This window comes from Pleurodeles waltl, chromosome 1_2 (genome assembly GCF_031143425.1).
Source record: "Pleurodeles waltl isolate 20211129_DDA chromosome 1_2, aPleWal1.hap1.20221129, whole genome shotgun sequence".
NCBI classification, from domain to species: Eukaryota; Metazoa; Chordata; class Amphibia; order Caudata; family Salamandridae; genus Pleurodeles; species Pleurodeles waltl.
Window position 1 is genome coordinate 245,097,139 of NC_090437.1, and position 16,329 is coordinate 245,113,467.

Sequence of the window (16,329 nt, forward strand, 5' to 3'; positions counted from 1 at the left end):
GAATTCTGGGAGGGGGAGGGGAAGGGCAGTGCCAGTGAGGGCACAAGAGGTTCTACCAAAATGGGTGTTTCTCACAAGTGCTGGAGGTGATCTCTTTTACTCTTCACCAGGAGTAGGTTTGCATGCTCTTCTGTGGTACCCAGTAATGCACCCATGCAAGCAAGTGTCAACCATCGTGTGTGGAGTACAGACAATTCACTGTTGCTTGCCCTGTCATTCACCATACCTTGTTTCCCTCCCTAATTCTCCAGCCCCCGTACTCCCCAATGTCCCTGTAGATGAGCCTGTACCTTGTTAAGCCACATCCCTCTAGGGACTTGGCTGAAGAGTGTGTCCTGACTCTGGTCTCCTCTCATCAAGAATCGTTCAACCTCCGTGTTCTTCTCCTCGTTTCCTGACGAGCTGTGCTCTGGGGTTCTGACAGCATCTCCTGGCAGGTTGGGCTGGGAATTCCAGACATGCATCTTCTCTCACAGGCTCTGGCATCCTCTTGCTTCCGTGTTCTGCGTCTCTCTGTCCTCCTGGCACCGCCTCCCTTTCTGCAGCTCTGAGGTCTGGGTTGTGCGCCTGGGACACCACACCTTCTTGTGCTCTCCAGGTTGTGCCCCAGGGTACGAGAGAGTGGTGTCCAGCACTGTAACACATATACCCGCAATACCAGGTCTGTCACACCCATATGTTTTAGAAAAGTTATTGTCTGAATGTGTGTAGGCAGATGATGGGGTAACAGTGCATGTAACAACCGGTTGTCCAGGTAAGTGAATATCGATATCCCCTGCAGATGAAGTAGAGGAACAAAAGATGCCATCAGCTTTATAACGACTCTCAGTTATGGCCTCTTCCCAAAAGGAAGGATTTAAATATTCCAATGCTGTTTTTTTACACAAAACCTTAGACACTTCTGGAGGGAGCTCTCCATCGGCACATGTTGATATGCATCCATTACATTCAAGACCACTAGGCAATGTAAGAAATTATTATTTTATATATACTGAACATTCCATTGTAAAGTTTCCATTTTGATTAGAATTTTTCTCACCAGGTTGATCCCTAAAATCTATCACCATTTGAAATCCCCCAATTACTTCTCACACCAGAAAGACCATTGAATAACTACCTTTGCCCTTCTTCTTCTTGGGGACTAATACAATACCTTCTTCAACCACAATACCTGAATCCCCTCCTCCACAACCAGTTGCTTCACTTCTGACCTTGGGACAGGAGTATGTATAATCCCTGAATCCAATGGTGGGGAGAGGAAAGTGCAGATGAAAGCCCAGATTCTAAAACCTGCCACATAACTTAATGCTTTATGTTAGACCTCACAGTCTTAGGGTGGTCATCCCCCAACTTTTTGCCCAGCTCTCAATTTTTCTGACCCTGTTTTTGCTGGTTAAAGGACTATGCACACTTTACCACTTCTGCCAGTGTTAAAGGGCAAGTGCCTTCTCCCCTACACATGGTAAAAGTGGCTCCTACCAAAGTGCCATATTTAATTTACCTGTAAGTCCATAATAAAGTGCGCTGGAGGTGCCCAGGGCCTGTAAACGAAATGCTAAAAGTGGGCCTGCAGCACTGATTGTGCCACCTACATAAGCAGCCCCTTAACCATGTATCAGGTCTGCCATTGCAAGGCCTATGTGTGGAGTTTCACTGCCACTTTGACTTGGCATTTAAGACTACTTGCCAAGCCTTAAATTTCCCTTTTTCTACATATAGGCCACCCCTAAGGCAGGGTGCTATGTAAGTAGAAGGCAGGACATGTACTTATGTGTTTTACATGTCCTGGTAATGAAGAACTCTCCAATGTGTGTTTCATTACTGTGAGGCCTGCTCCTCTCATAGGTCAGCATGAGAAATGCCCTTAAATAATTCTAAGTGGTAGATTCTGATCTGAAAGGAGTAGCACTGTCATGTTTAGTATGGCCAGAATAGTAATAGCAAATCCTCTTACTGGTGAAGTTGGATGAAGTTGGTGAAGTTGGATTTAATATTACTAATGCCACTCTTAGACAGTGGGCATTTTGCTGAACTTACTACCATCTGTGCCTTACAGCCTGTCTCCAATCCACGTCTGGTATGTGCTGGTGGACAGCTCCCCTTGTGCATTCCACACAGATAGCCAAAACACAGGATACTCAGTCACATCTCCATGCTGAATATGTCTCCTTGGGCAGGAAGTGTGGTGGGGCTCTCTCTTACACTTCAAAGGTCAGTGGCCTGCTCTTACACAAAGGTTCGATAACACCCCACAGGACTCCTGGGAGAAAGGGCTGAGTTGAAAGGGGCACTTGCTCAATTCAAAACCACTCTTTGAATTTTCCCCAACTTAAAAGGCATTTTAGGTGTATGTATACAGGGTCTGTGACCCTCCAAAACCAAACATTTCTGGACCTGCAACTGGACTATGTCAGAGGGACTGCATGACTGCTCAAAGGACTCATCTGGACTGCTTTGCTGAAAAGGACTGCTGCCCTGCTTGTTGCCCTGCTGTTTGCTGACCCCTGACTCTGCTGGAAGGACTCTGCCTTCTACACAAGTGCCCTCTAAGGGCTTATATTGTGCTTGCCTCCTGCTCTGAAGTCTCAGGGCCACAAAGACTGCACCAAATAGAAGAAAATCCCAGTGCATCAAAAAATCATTGCAACGCCTGCATAAATTGACTCAGTGCCTGCCTTGGGGCTGAAAAATCATTGCATCACCTACCGGATCGACTCAACACTTGCTCCTTCTTACCAACGCAACAAAGATTTTCATTGCATCATCCCTGTGCATCAAAATATCCTTGCATTGCAGTGAGGAACCACACCTGTTCTCGTGGAAATCAACACATCGCCTTGGAGCGTGGAAAGAAACAACGCATTGTCTGTGCTGCACCAGAAAATCTGACACAGCGCCTTATTTTTCAATACATCTTCTCCTCTGCGACCCCTTGTGTTGTTAATTTTGACACACCCTAGGTACTGTGTGTTAAAATGATACACCCACTGATTCTTAAAGATTGAGACTCAGTTAAACCTTTAAAAAGTCTTTAAATACTCTCACAATCCTGCTTTCTCTCTCTACCACCTGGGCATAGTGAGGGTGCCAAGCATTTTGCATATACCTTTGCACTAAAGTGCAAAGGTCTCTGCCTGAGTCTAGCATAGGTTTTGTAATGGAAAGTTACACTTCCAGTATAAAACACTATGCTTAGATTAACTTTAAACCTTTTGCCACTTTGGATGTGTGTGGTGTACAGTCCATCACACATGCAAAGTGACAAAAGGGAGGAGAAATAAAGGTATTTCTCCTTTTTATCACCTTCTTTTAAGTGGCACTAAACCAGGTCTACTATTGTGAGTAGATAGAGTTTTATGTCAATAACCATGGGTGGTTGCACAGAAACAACATGTACCACCCATGGAACACTCCTTTGATGCAGAGTAACACAAAGCAGTGATTACAAACCACCACAAATACCAATTTTGCATTTGTTTGTCAATCCCAAAAACAATTTTGCATTTGGTCTGAAAAAGTAAAGCAAACCTGATGTAAAACCTTAGTAAATCTGGTCCGAAGTCTATTGAATAATCTCTCTACTATCAAAAAACATTTTTCTGGGGTAAACCTCTGTCACATATAATTTATGAAATGAATTCTGCCTCTTACCTCTAACTCCTGACCATCTACTTCCTGACACCTGGCACAGTCAGGAGCGTTGGTCTTTATTCAGAGGATCTTGTCTTGATGATGATTTCGATTGCTTCCTAAAAGAGAAAAAGTGCTTCCTTTCTTTGAATATTTGAAGCAGCTTGTCTTTTAGGTCAGCACCAAACAATCTAGCACCTGCAAATGGAATTCTTAAACTGCAGATCTCTGAGCTGAATCTGTGTTCCAGTCCTTCAGGAACAGATTACGCCTTGCCACTATAGATGCTCCACATGACAAGGTTGCTGCTCTCACAGAATTAAAGTCAATACATGATAAGAATTGGACGTCCTTTTCCATGTTCTTTGACAAGCTGGTGCACTCCTACCTTCTGTCTGCTGGTTCTCTCAGGGTGTTCCCTCCAGCCATTTATGATCTACCCACAAGACCTGCTACCACCAAATACACATAGATGTGTGACTTCTGTGGGTTGTAAAAAGGGTATAGCTTCCCTGAAAATGTAGGAATGTTAATGCAGTCAGAAACTTTCCAATCATCCATCTACTGGTATTCATACTGGTGAAAAGGCAAAACAAGACCCTGGGTGTATTTAAGCTGTTGCAACACCGTGCCTCTGTAGGAACCAGTCACCTCTTTTGCAATAGACCATAGTGCTTTTGAACCCTTTCTCCATTTTTAATCAAGATGATGTCTCCAACATGATTCTCAAAATCGTCTTCTCGTTATTGTCAGCCCCACGCCTCTTGATACGAAGAGAAGAGTCAGGAGAATCAGTGAAGGAGGGAGGAGATGGAGAACAGTTTTTCAGTTTTTCACCATGTTTCGCTTTTTAAATTAGTATTTAATTCCTAAAATTTGGCTCATGAACAACTTTCCCCAACAACACGTTCTCTAAATGAAAATAAATCAGCTATTTGCACTCTGAATTTGTGTTAAATACTAAGGGCCGTATTTATACTTTTTGGTGCACAACTGCGCCAACGCAGTTGTGCGTCAAACATTTTTACGCCGGTTAACGCCATTCCAAAGCGCCATGCGGGCGCCTTATTTATGGAATGACGTTAGCCGGTGGAGCTGCCTGGTGTGCGTAAAAAAAAATGACTTACACCAGGCAGAGCCGGCGTAGAGGAAAATGGAGCTTGGGCGTCAAAAAATGGGGCAAGTCAGGCTGAGGCAAAATTTTCGCCTCAACCCGATTAGCGCCATTTTTTTTTACTCCCAACCCCCATTTAAGTGACTCCTGTCTTAGCAAAGACAGGAGTCATGCCCCCTTGCCCAATGGCCATGCCCAGGGGACTTATGTCCCCTGGGCATGGTCATTGGGCATAGTGGCATGTAGGGGGGCACAAATCAGACCCCCTCTGCCACAAAAAAAAAAAAAAAATACTTACATGAACTTACCTTAAGTTCCCTGGGATGGGTCCCTCCATCCTTGGGCGTCCTCCTGGGGTGGCCAAGGGTGGCAGGGGGTGTCCCTGGGGGCATGGGAGGGCCTCTCTGGGCTCCTTCCGAGCACACAGGTCCCTTAACGCCTGCCCTGACCAGGCGTTAAAAAATGACGCTAAAGCGGCTGGATGTCATTTTTTTTTACCCTCCCACTCCCGGGCGTCATTTTTGCCCGGGAGTGTAAATACCGCGCACATGCCTCAGAGTAATTTTTTAGAAGGGAACGCCTACCTTGCATATCATTAAAGCAAGGAAGGTGTCCACGCTAAAAAATGACGCAAACTCCAAGATCTTTGGCGCTAGACGGGTCTAACGCCAAAGTATAAATATGGAGTTAGTTTTGCGTCGGATTTGCGTTAAAAAAAACAACGCAAATCCGGCGCAAACAGAGTATAAATATGCCCCTAAGGCCCATATTTATGCTTTTTGCGGCAAAACTGTGCTAACGCAGATTTGCAGCAAAAACGTTCATGCCGGCTTGCGTCATTTAACAATGTCAGCTGGGCGCCATATTAATTGAATGGTGCAAGCCAACGCTAAACTCGGGCTAGCATTTTAGAAGAAGACGCTAGCCTGGTGAGGGTGGCGGTAGGGAAGGAGGGTTGTTATGCATCAGAAAATGACGCTAGCCTGGTTACAGGCAAAAAAAAGCCTCTAACCAGACTAGCGCCATTTCCTGGCATTCAACCACCAAAAACATGAGTTGCTTCTTAGGAAAGATGGGAGTCATGCCCACCACCCCAATGGCTAGAACAGGGACCCTGTGCCATGCAGGGGGCCCCAAGTTAGAGCCCCTATGGCACTTTAAAATAAAAATAAAAACATACTTACCTATACTTACCCTACTTACCTGAGATGGGGTCCCCCGACCACTGGTGTCCCTCTCGTGTGGGTGGGGGTGTTCCTGGGGCTTGAGGAGGGCACCTGTGGACCCATTCCATGGTCTGTCCCAGGCGTTAAATAATGGTGCAAAACAGACTTTGCACCATTATTTAGCCCCTCCTACCACCCGTACGTCATTTTAGCATGGGGTATAAATATGGGGCTATGGGGATAGCACCATTTTTTAGATGGGAACGCCTACCTTGCATCTCATTGACGCAAGGTAGGTGCACACATCCATAAAATGGTGCAAATTCCTATATTTTGATGTTAGACGTGTCTAACTTCAAAATATAAATATGGAGTTAGGTTTGCTTCGAATTGGTGTAAAAAAAGTGACACAAATTCAGTGCAATTGAAGTATAAATATGGGCCTATGCTTATGTACACCCACTAAATTTCTCGCATGCAAACTATTCCAACAAGTGTCATCGGGGAAATGCAATGCATATAAGTGAAGGATGCACCTTCACTGGACCTCATACATCTGTTAACCACGCACAACATATGAAAAGTCCCTGCCTACGATATATACCCCTTCATGGATACGGACAAGGATCACAAGTAAGTCAGGACTCTCAAGATAATGAACGTCCGAAGCTATAAAGAAACTTTCTAAAATCCAAGCAAGACATATTTTTCCGCAGGTAAGACATTGTGGCTGGAGTAAGACTAAACACCTTACTTCCGATAGACTTGAGGATCCATTCCGCTATACCTCGCCATTAGTTGCTCCACGGTAGGTGCTAATAATCCCACTAAACCCAGCTGGGAGAGAAATATTAGCACAGTCGTTGGGGATTAACTTCTGGCATTTCTAAAGAAAAGAAAACAGGAATTACTGAGGGTGAGTGGGGAAAGTGGGAGCTTTCTATTTTGTTTACTGTTCTAAAAAGAGTGACATTCTTCATGAATTAATGACTGGTACGGACGGGGGATGTAGAGGTTATTATTCTGGATGCAACCCTGACCTATCTTCAAGTGCGGAAGTGCCACATGCAGAAAAGGTATATACTTCAGGCACGTGCAGTGGCATAATGAAACTTTAGAGGGTTCTCCTGCAAAGTGCATGGAGGGGCCCCGTCCCACCTGGACCCAGTCAGAAGCCTGCTGCCCATGCACACTGTAGCTCAAGGCCCTCCCCCCTGTGCTGCATGGGCCACTGGGCATGTGAGCACGAAGTTGCTTTTGAATGTGTGAAATGAACAAGAAAAAATGAAGAGACGCAGGACCAGATTTACAAAGACCTTGAGTTGCATTTGCATCAAGCAAGGCGAAGCAAGGCAACGCTAGGGCTTAAGTGGAATGTGCTAAGCCATGCAAAGCCACCTTGCATGGCTGTCCATGGTTTAGTAAATCAATGGTAAAACAAGGTAGTACAAATCACTCTTCATTGGGAAGGCATACCAATAGTGGAGTGTGAGAAAACAGGGCTGATTGCAGAGGCCCCATAACTTTTTGCCCCCATTTTCCACTTTTTGCTGGTGTTTTCCTGACTTTAAAGGTGCCCTGGGTACTGCTAACCAGTCCCAGGGCCTGTGCTCTGTGTAAAATGGATATGCAAATTAGGCTAATTATAATTGGCTAAGTTAACCTACCTATAAGTCCCTAGTATATGGTAGGGCATGTAGGTTTAGGGACCACAGCATAGGTGGTGCACACCTAGGTGCACTGCTGAGGTGCCCAGTGTCATTTTAAAAGCAAGCCTGCCTTGCTGGCTGCTTTTAAATTAAAGTTATATGCAAATTCGACTTTTGAATTAAAGGTACTTCCAAAGTCTTAAACTACCTTATTTTTACATATAAGTCACCCCTAAGGTGTGCCCTATGTGCCCCTAGGGCTGGGTGCCATGTAACTATAAGCAGGGACTTTATAAAAATAGATTTATAAGCCCTGGTGAGGTAAAAACAGCCAAATTCGTTTTTCCCTCATTGAAGTAAATGGCCTTCATAGGCTAGAATGGGCAGACTTTATTTTAAATTTTAAAGTCTCCTTAAATGTTGCATACCAAGAATTTGGTATCAAATTAATTGTTGTAATAAATCCTACAACTTCCAGTTGTTGGATTTAATATAACTAGTTCAGGTAAAAAGTTTAGACTTTACCTAAAAAGTTGCCAATTTCAGCTCTGCATTGTTTTTGCTGCTGTACTCTGATTGGCCAGCCTGCAGCAGCTTCTGCCAGGCTGCCTTGATGAGGTGTGAAGTGGCCAGACTTCACACAAAGGAATGTGCTTGGGGGAGAGAATCTCCCCTCAGCAGATGGTGAGGCAGGAAGGGGGAGGGCTGCCAAACTGGTCTTCAAAGGCAGAGAAGGACATTTGCAGCACCCAGCAACACCCCCACATCCTGCAACCCCAGACAACTAGGTGCCCCCTTGATTAGATTAGGAGAGGGCAGGAGAGGGGTGTGTTTATGATTTTTAGCCACACCAGTGGGTGGGCTCAGCCAGATGTAACCTCCAAAAATCAGATTCATCCATGTTGGATTTTTAGAGACTGTTGCCTTCTGGGATGGATTTTTGCCACACTTCCCAGGAAGTGGTCATCACAGGGGGACGACCCTGTCCCTGATTGGAGAACCAGGGCCCCCTTGCTTTTCACCCAGGAGCAAGGATAAAACTGGCAGACCTGCACCCACACCTCAGATCCCCTCCAGAATTCAACAAGAAAGGAACTAAAGAAGAAGAAGGACTGCCCTGCTGGACCCCTGGCCTGCACCTGGACCCTGCACTCAGAAGGACTGCACCAGCTGCACACTTGGGCTTCACCACAAGAAGGACTTTGCCTGGCTTCAACTGGTTCAAGGAGGGACTCCCTGTTTGCTACAGGTGAAAAATTGCTAACCAGAGTCCTCTGCACCAACTCCTGAAGAAAGCGACCAGCTGACCACTGTCCAGTGGCCAAAAAGGAGTTTGCGCCAGGTGCATTCTGGGAGTTGAAGTCCGCACCCCCCAAGGACCATCACAGAACTTCTGGACCCTTGGGGTGAGCTGTGGACCCCAAAAGAACCTTAAAAGAACATCTGGGTGAAGCCCCAGAAGTTTGGAAAAGATTTGAGAATTTTTGGAAAAAAGCTCCAGAGAGGGACCGACCCGCCGCGGAAATTCTAGCCGGCTTGCCTCAACCGCGACCCGGCCTGACTTCGTGGTTCGTCCCGGTAAAGAAAAACATCCAAAAAAGAGACTAAGTCCGAACGTAAAAAGTTGACCGGGACCTCCCAGCCATCGTATCCGAGAAGGGCTCCATGGACGTCGGATCAAGATCCAGGTTTACCCCGGTCGAAGGATTTTCATCTCAAAAAAACGACTAAGTCCGAAGGTAAAAGTCTCCACCGAGGAAATCCACATCGCGTATCCGGACAAGGGCTCCAGGAGGTCGGATTCAACTGGCAGGTTCGTCCCGGTGAAGAAAAACTTCAAAATAAAGTCTAAGGGGGTTATTCTAACTTTGGAGGAGGTGTTAATCCGTCCCAAAAGTGACGGAAAAGTGACGGATTTACCACCAGCCGTATTATGAGTCCATTATATCCTATGGAACTCGTAATACGGCTGGTGGTATATCCGTCACTTTACCGTCACTTTTGGGACAGATTAACACTCCTCCAAAGTTAGAATAACCCCCTAAGTCAGAAGGTAACTTTTTAACCGAGGACTCCCGCGACCTGCAGCCGAGCAGGGCTCCATCGCGGTCGGCCTGAAAGTTTGACTTTGCCCCGGTCGAGGTGCAACCAGATGACCCGATTGGCGCTTTTTGTTTCTAAGCGCTAGAAAAGTAATAATTCTTTAAAAATTCATATCTCCGGTTCCCCTGAACCGATTTTAATCGTTTTTGTGTCATTTTAAAGATAAAAATATAAACAATTTTTATTAATTGGTTTTGGATTTTTAAACTGTTTCCTGTGTTTTATTTAATTACTGTTTTGTGATATTTGAATGCTTTACACTTTGTCTCCTAAGTTAAGCCTTGACGCTCGTTGCCAAGCTACCAAGGGTAGAGCTGGGATTAATTTACTGAGACCTAACTGTACCTATGTGGAGGTTAGTGGCTTGTTGCTAGGTGTAGGTACCTACCTGCCCTACCAATAACCCATTTTCCAACATGGAGCATACAGGTTCCCATGCATCCACTAATGGATTTCAGCATATTGCCAGTTTTACAAAGACTTGTAAAACTGGGAATCGGTCAAAATGGTACACCTTCTCAAAAGAATCATAACAAGGAGAAATATCTTTATTTTTCCTTGCTGTTTCCTCTTTCAATAGATGCAGGTATAAATATTAAAATGCCTCAATGGATTGCTTTTCTGCAGGAAGGTGACCATTACTGCACAAAAAAAACACTGCCAGTAACCCAGGCACCCTTGAACCATGGTGCAAGGATGTCTGCTTTTGCGCTAAGCAGAACTCGGAGGCATATTTTTCAAGGAATTGCATCACCCTTGGACCTAGCAAGGTAGCGTAAGGATGACAAAATTGCTAGAAAGAAATTTACCAAGCCACACCAAGTGACCTTGCGTGGCTTGGTAGATCTAGAGTAACGCAAAACAGCAGATGTCACTGCCTTGCATTACACTGCCCCAGAGAGGCGTTCCAGGGGTAGAATGTGGGTGTTTCCACCCATGGATTTTGGCACATTCACAGATTAACTAAGACTGGCAAACATGAGAATGCTTGAAAATGCTACACCTTCACAGGGAAGGCGTAACAAGAAGGATTATCTATGTTTCTTCTTGTTCTTTCTTCTTTCTTTGTGTGCTGCATTCTGCTGCACACAAAGAAGGAGAAAAAATCCTAAGAAGATTGTTTTTGTGCCAAAAGCTGTCCCTTTCTGCACAGCTTTTAGGCACCAGTGCAAGGAAACAGCAGGAATATTTTATATATAAGTACATATGGCACATTCCTGCTCTCTCTGGCCCGTATTTATACTTTTTGACGCTAATCTGCGCTAACGCAGTTTAGCGTCAAAAAGTTTAGCGCCGGCTAACGCCATTCTGAAGCGCCATGTGGGCACCGTATTTATTGAATGGCGTTAGCCGGCGCTAGCAGACCGGCGCTGCCTGGTGTGCGTGGAAAAAAACCACGTACACCAGGCAGCGCCGGCGTAGGGAAAAATGGCGTTAGGGCGCCTTAAAATGGTGCAAGTCAGGTTGACGCCAAAAAATCGCCTCCACCCGATTTGCGCCATTTTTCACGACGCCCAGACACCATTTACATGACTCCTGTCTTAGTAAAGACAGGAGTCATGCCCCCTTGCCCAATGGTCATGCCCAGGGGACTTATGTCCCCTGGGCATGGTCATTGGGCATTGTGGCATGTAGGGGGGCACAAATCAGGCCCCCCTATGCCAAAAAAAATATTTTTAAAAAAATATATATATACTTACCTGAACTTACCTGAATGTCCCTGGGATGGGTCCCTCCATCCTTGGGTGTCCTCCTGGGGTGGGCAAGGGTGGCATGGGGGGTCCCTGGGGGCATGGGAGGGCAGCTGTGGGCTCATTTTGAGCCCACAGGTCCCTTAACGCCTGGCCTGACCCAGGCGTTAAAAAGAGGCGCAAATGCGGGGGTTTTTGCCCCGCCCACTCCCGGGCGTGATTTTTGCCCGGGAGTATAAATACGACGCATTTGCGTCGCAGTCATTTTTTTATACGGGAACGCCTACCTTGCATCTCTTTAACGCAAGGTAGGCGTTCACGCAAAAAAATGACGCTCTTTCCTCATACTTTGGCGCTAGAAGCGTCTAACGGCAAAGTATAAATACGGCGTTAGTTTTGCACCGAATTTGCGTAGAAAAAAACGACACTAATTCGGCGCAAACGGAGTATAAATATGCCCCTCTGTGTCTCACAGTGCAGCAAGTTCTCTTGCTGCATTGGATAGCATGACTTTATGATAAATCTGCCCCAGGAGGCACATTTATGAGCCCCTTTGTGCTGCCAGAGCGTCACTATTTGTGACACTCCGGTGTCGCAAACTACAAAATCATATCTATGAGTCTACTCAAAGCCAATTTGTGTGGCTTTAAATGACCTCATAGATACGGAGTAAGACAAAGAATCTCAAATCGCTCTGTAGCTTTACTCTGCACTCAGGAGGCATTCCCGGGGCGTTGTGGTGGGTGTTACCATGCAACAACCATGGATTTTGATGTATCCCCAGATTTACAACACCATGTAAACCTGGGGATGCGCCAAAACTTTCTACCTTCAGAGGTGAGGCATGATGATGGGAAATAACTTTATTTCTTCTTGTCCTTTCCTCTTTCCACGTGTGCTGCATTCTGCAGCAGACAAAGAAAGAGGAAAATGCCTCCCAGAATTGTTTTTGTGCAGGAAGTTGCCCCTTCCTGCACAAAAGCAATCCTGCTAACAGCACAGGTGCAAGGGTGCCTGTGTTGGTGCTTGGCTGCCGAAACAGCACCAGCCCCAAGGGAAAGGACAGGAATGTTCCGTATTGCATAAGTGCAGTGCATTCCTGCCCTTTCACTTTGGCATAGGGCAGCACAGCAAGATAACTTGCTGTGCTGCTATGCCAAATCCCCATAAATGAGGGCCATAGTTTTTAGGGATGTGCCACTTTAATTTCAGAATATTAGAAAACAAAACTACAGTGAGGTAGCATTATCAGAGAGAAATATTCTGGAAGAATTTTGGGTCATATTTATAAAAAGTGGCACTGCACCTAGTGCAGCATCGCAGTTCTTCCGCCTCTTAGCTCCCCTTAATGCCACCACGTGTGCACCATATTTAATATACGGCGCACCATGGCAGTAGTTAGGGAACTAGCGGCAGACTTTAGAGTAAAAAATGTTGACGCTAATCCAGCAAAAAACGCATAGGCCCAATATAACCAATGGGAGCCTCCTTTTAATGCCCCCTTTGCATACATTGTACATGGTGCAGGCAGAATGTGGGGCAAATGGTTACAAATTGGCTCAATGCATGCATTCTGCCACTTTGTAAATATGGCACTGCATTTTTGGACATCTAACGCCACATTAGAGTAAAAAAAATGATGCTGTGTCATTATAATGGTGCTAGGCCGTTTTAAATATGGGCCTTCATGTTTACAGATAGTATATGAAGCGCAAGCCACTCTGGGCCATATACGGCCCTTGTGCCACACGAGCATCACTTTTTGTGACGCTCCTGTGGTGCTAAGCACAGAGCTGCATTTACAAGGTGGCGTTAAGCCACTTTTTGTGGCTTACTGCCACCCTGTAAATACAGACCCCTTCCCACGCAGCACTGTGCATGGAAGGGGCATGCAATGGGTGTTGCTGTGGGCGTGCCATTGCATGTTGACGCTGCCTCAGATTTATGAAATCACGTAAACCTGATGCAGCGCCAAAATCTAGTGCCACTCCAGTGGTGGTGTTAGCAAGGCGCAACACAGAGAAATACTTTTATTCCTCCTCGTTTTTTGCTTTTTCTATGCGTGGCGCATTCTGCCACACGCATAGAAAAAGCAAAATGCCAGAAATGATTGTTTTCGTGAGAGAAGGTGTCCCTTCCTGCACATTATCAATCATTTGAAAATAACGCTTTGGCACTTCTGTGTGTGCTGCATTTTGCAGCATACACAGAAGTGCCGAAGCGCCATTAGTGATAGTTTATGTGCAGAAAGAGACACCTTCTCTCACATAAACAATCACACCCCTCAACACAGACATCCTTGCGCAATGGTGCAAGAATATCTGCATTGGCACTGGCAGCTAAATTTAGCGCCAGCACTGGGGGAAACCTAGGGTTGCGCCATACTTAGTTAAATACGGTGCATCCTTGCGTTGCTAAAGTAATGCAGCGCAACGCTATCAATTTTGGCACAGCATCGCTTTGCGCCACTTTTCAATAAATCTGCCCCTCAGTATCTTCGATAGTAATACTCATCTTTACAAAATGCTGCAGGGTCAGTGTCTCTTTAAATGGTGCGTGGCCTCTGATAGCACCAGGGCCTGACTAGGAATCCAAAGCAACCCTGCCAATTTTGTCCAAATAGACTCTGGGTCATGGGTGGGGGGTGCAAGTGCTAAGCACTGCTGCCTTTGTTACTGGGGGCCGATATTGCAGAACAGATGCAAAACGGGCCCCCAGTCACAAACAAACAGCCCCCACCAGCCTCCTGGGAAAAACTCCGGATAACACCTGCAGGCAGTCTGGCCCTGAATAGCACCATTTATTCATTTTTGAATTTTTTTCTTGGAAAAGAACATGTGTTGATTACTAAATTAATCACTAACCTCAGCAAACTAAGGGCCAGATAGAATGGAAAATGATGGTTAATTGAATATGGCACACCCCTGTGTTTCCCCCTCACCAACGCAACATTTTCTGCCATATGCCAACGCAGCCACCCTTGCACCGTAGTGCAAGGATGGCTGCATTGAAAGGGAGATTGTTTTTGTGCAGGAAGGAAACTCTTCCTGCACAAAAACAATATTAAATGGTGATTTGCTCTTTCTTGGTGTGCTGCAAAATGCAGCACACATTGAAAGAGTAAAAACAAAGAGAAATGAAACCATTTCTCTTTGTTGTGCCACTTCAACATCGCCCCTGGAATGGCATTAGATTTTGGCGCTGCCTCAGGTTTACAAAAACTGGCAAATCTGGGGCAGCGTCAAAATGAGATGGGTGTTGCTGTGTGTGGCACTCCCACAGCAACACGCATTGCACGTCCCTTCCACGCAAAGTGCTGCATGTGAAGGGGCCTTATTTACAAGGTGGCGTTAAGCCACAAAAGTGACTTAAGCCACCTTGTAAATAATACGGCGCAGGGCATAGCGACACTGGAGCATCACCATAAGTGAGGCTCGGGTGGCACTAGGAGCTCTTAAATATGCCCCTTGGGGCCTCATTTACGAGGCCTGGGGCTCAGAGAGGTTCAGCAAGTACCTTGCGGTGCCACTGGGAAAGGGCAGAAATCTGCTGTATCTATAAGATATAGCGCATGTCTGTCCTGTCCCCTGCGCTGGAGCAGAACTTGTTGCCTTGTGCCAATGCAGATACCCTTTCACCATGGTGCAAGGGTGCCGGAGTTGTGGAGAGGATTGCTATTGTGCAGGATGGGACACCTTCCTGCACAAAAACAATCACAAGAGGTGTTTTTTTAGGGTCGAGCCTGTGTTGCATGCACTTGCGCATGCGTATAGCTTGCGAGACGCTTTAGTCGTTAGAAAAGGGCTCAGAGCCCCGTCCATGTCACGTCAGTGTCTTTCATTGGTTTGTGGGCTTGCCTTTTAAAATCTGCTTGCTTTCATTAGTGGAAGGCGTGCATACGTCATGACTTTTCCGGTGGTTAGCTCTCCTCATGTGCAGGGACCAAGTACTGAAAACATTCGAGGCTCGCTGTTTTCTGTCCGGTTTGTGGACTATTTTTTATCTTTTTTTGCATTGTGATGTTGGTTAGCAGAAGTCGAGCACTTTGCATGACATCAACCCTGTTACATTGGGCCAGATGTAGCAAACTGTTTTCCCCATTCTGTGTCTAAGGGAAAATTTGTTCGTACATATGGCCCATAGTTAATTGCACTTTTGTCGGTTACGTAGATAATTGCACTTTTGCTGATAGGTTTCACTACGAGTGAACTGTAACAGCGCTCTTTTTTCCATTTAATGTGGCAAGAAAAGTCCTGTTGGGAGTTTACAACTGCTAATAGCCCTAACTCGTAGAAATGCGAGACCCGTTGCATTGCAAATGCTTGTCTCTTTCTATGTGTGCTGCAGAATTCAGCACACATAAAAAGAGGAAAAAACAGGGAGAAATAAAGATATTTCTTCCCATTGCGTCACTCTTATGCCACCCCTGAGGTGCTGCAATTATCTGACGCATCCCTAGACTTGTAAATCTGGGAATGCATCAGATTCCTTTCGGTTCCATGGGTGGTACGTGGGAACACCCCAAGCAACATCAATGGAACACCTCTTTCACGCAGTGTTATACGTGAAAGAGGGCCCTGTTTACAAGGCTATGGAAAACCATGCAAGGTAGCTTTGTGTAGCCTTGTAAATAGTGGCGGGCACACTGCGCCACCGAAAATGAAGCTCTGCTGGCGTAGTTTGCCACTAGGGCATGTAAATGAGGCCCTATGTGACGTATGCCTTGCTAGTCTAAATCTCTGTTATTGAATTGTTTGTTTTTACATCTCATAAATGATATTTGTGCGTGCTTTTCTGTGATAGTACATTTTTGCCGCTGACATTTATCTATTGTAAGAGTGTGACAATGGTAGGTTAGTATCACACATGCTTGACCTGATCTGCACACTGCATGGTTTTAATAAACAAATGGGCATGTCATGATTTCTGAAAGCCAAATGAACGTGTGATCAGTGAAGTTATAGAATGGCAATCAG